This window comes from Curcuma longa, unplaced genomic scaffold (assembly GCF_044706935.1).
Source record: "Curcuma longa cultivar G26 ecotype Majalengka, Jawa Barat unplaced genomic scaffold, ITB_CL_G26_1.1 contig_18355, whole genome shotgun sequence".
NCBI classification, from domain to species: domain Eukaryota; kingdom Viridiplantae; phylum Streptophyta; class Magnoliopsida; order Zingiberales; family Zingiberaceae; genus Curcuma; species Curcuma longa.
In genome coordinates, this window is record NW_027430797.1 from 1 (window position 1) to 2,808 (window position 2,808).

Genomic DNA, 2,808 nt, shown 5'->3' on the forward strand with positions numbered 1-2,808 from the left:
CTAGGGCTCTCACTAACACATATATATACCTTCTACACACTAACCTCTCTCATAAGTTTTCAGAAATTTAAATGTCCTAGGTCCATCAATAAGTTCGATCAAAATTCATTGGTGGAGTTATAGAACTCTGATCAGGCTCATTTCAACTTATATAGATTTCTATAGTGCCTGGGAGTCCAAGGGTGCCCTCCCCATTATCATCGTAAAGGATTCTCAGCATTGTTCAAAAGGTTTATAAAATTTCAGACTTTGTGTCAATTGGCACAGACCTATAATTTCGTGTAGGAGACTTAGAGCAAAGATTTCTCATTATATCTACCTTCTACACTGATGTGGCAGAAATCTATTACTTCCACGTGTCATACGAGATAAAGTCATAAAACCGATTCATCCTTAAGATTAGGAAAATATTTTAGAATATTTCTTAAACGAACCGTTTCACTCAGAGAATAAGAAAAATATTTTAGAATATTTCTTAAATGGATATTAACAACTCTATAAAAAATGACTCATACTCATAGGCACAGATATGTACACATCAATCCTAATTTTTTCAAGTCCTTAAGCTCCCTCCTCACGTAAAATTCTAACTTGAGCGTCGGAGTGGTTTGCTGGGACCCACCCTCGTTGCCATTATAACTCTCTTTTTGAGTGCTTTTTAGGTTTCTTCATCTCTCCAATCTTTGAGGACTATTTTCAGGAGTTTATTGGCCGATGGCTTGATCATCCACGGTATTTTAATCGAAATAAATTGGCATTGTTTGTGAAAAAATTGAGCCAAGATGTTGTGATGGTTAACATTGGAAGAACCAATGACAATCACGTCTCTGTCGAAGAGAAAAGCTACAACAAGGAAATAACCGTGATGCTACAAAAAAAATCTTTCTTGATTTTCCTTTTTGAGGGCTACCTTGGGGTTGGGCAACAATAAATCCTCTCCATGGCATTCTCCGAGGCATGTGACCCATCTCCTCCTCAGATCAAAACCCTAGGTTTCTTTTTCCCTCGCCGATGAAACCTTAGATCTTCGATCTCCTCTTCTCTCTTTCTCCTCCATCTCCTCTCTTCAGTTGTCGTCCAAATCCCTGTCGCCCTCCGACCGATCTCCAATTCCTCATCTCCTCTCTCTGATCCCCCTCGACCGTCGTCTCCGATGGGAAGCAACGCTAGAGACAAAATTCTTCACGACAGTTGGAAGCCCCACCGTGCCGCTAAGCACCCTCTGAAGTCTGCCACCGTGGCGATCACTCCATCCAACCCTATCCTCGATGCCCCTTCATTCCCTCCTAATTCTACCTCTTCTCCCTCTGATCGATCTGACGCGATGCTTCAATCCCTGGTCCGTCGCTATGCCTTCCCTCCTTCGACCCAACTCCATCGCGCCTTCTTCTCCACCGACACATCTGTCTCCTCCTCCAACGCCACCGATTCTCCCAATCCACACTTCCTGGTCGAGTACTCCATGGATACATGCTGGTTCTCCGCCGACGATGCTTCCAAGGTCTCCAAGTTGCACCCTTGTATTCGGTCCATTGAGAAGCCCGACGCTGTTCTTGGATTCTTCAGATCTCAGGGCCTTTGATGACACTGATCTCAGAAAGATATTATCTCGAAAGCCAGGATTTCTCACCTGGGATGTGGAGACGAACCTCTTTCCAAAGTTTAATTTTTTTGCATGACAAGGGGATCTTTGAGTCTGACGCTGTCAATGTTGTTATGTCGCTCCCCTGTCATTCTTTCCTTCGGCGTCCAGAACACGCTTCTCCCCAGATTGAAGAACCCAGATGCCCTTTGGTCTCTGGTAGATAGAATTGATGGGATTGAAATTCCTTGGAAATCTAAGATGTTCCTATGGATCCTTGATGTGCTGCACGGATCAACAGGGAAAAATTTACGGCCCAAGTTAAGCACATGCACAACTTTGATCGGTCGAACTTGGATTTGACTGCTGTAAACAAGAAACATCTAATCTTTTTATTGCCATCCATAGAGGCATTGCATAAGAAAATGGATTACTCTATTGCCCAACTTGGGATTTCCATTGGTAAGCTCCAAGAGTTTTTACTGATAAGATAAGTCATTTCTTTCTCATTGTCTCATTTATCTTTTGCAACAATCACTCAATTGTTGATATATTTAATGGATAAAATATTTTTCATGTCTATGCTCAAGTCGATATAAAAATATCTAGCATGATTATCTTCTGGCCAAGTTATTGGGTATGCTTTTAGCATAGTAATTAAATTATTTCCTATGTCTTTCGCTTCCATTAACCTAGAGAAGCATAAAGTTCTAACCAATGTTGATCTGTATATCCTAAAAGATGCATATATTTGGAGAGTTGCATGTCAAAATTTCTCATTCATTTGCCCTTTGTGATGTTGTTTCTTGGCAAAGCTTGTCCTTATTCATGTTGTTTAGGGGCTGTAGTAAGACCATAGGGAATTTATAGTGACCAAATACTGTTACATTTTGTTGCATCGTAAATCTTTGGTATTTATGTGTAACTCAATAAGTTCATGGCGCGAGCAACAACAACAAACGTTACTATTATGGGTTATTGGTTGAAAATGAGGTTGCATACATGTTTGAAATAGCATTACTCACATTTTTATCTAGCTACTTTGCAATTCATAAAAAATTTTCAGATCCAGAATCTCTCGGTATTTTTGCATGATGATCAAGTGAGATTTCCCTAGTGAGGGTTATGTGCATTGGTTTTGGTTTTTGGTTAAAGACTGCATAACTGTTTTTATGGGCTTGTTATCGAGAAGGTCAGATTTTTTTTGAGGATTTCTCATGGATGGT

At 40.4% G+C, this 2,808-nt stretch overlaps 1 pseudogene; it reads left to right on the plus strand.

Moving 5' to 3' along the window:
* The first annotated feature begins 1,324 nt into the window (after positions 1–1,324).
* LOC141816827 (uncharacterized) lies at positions 1,325–2,044 on the plus strand (annotated as a pseudogene).
* The last annotated feature ends 764 nt before the right edge of the window (positions 2,045–2,808 follow it).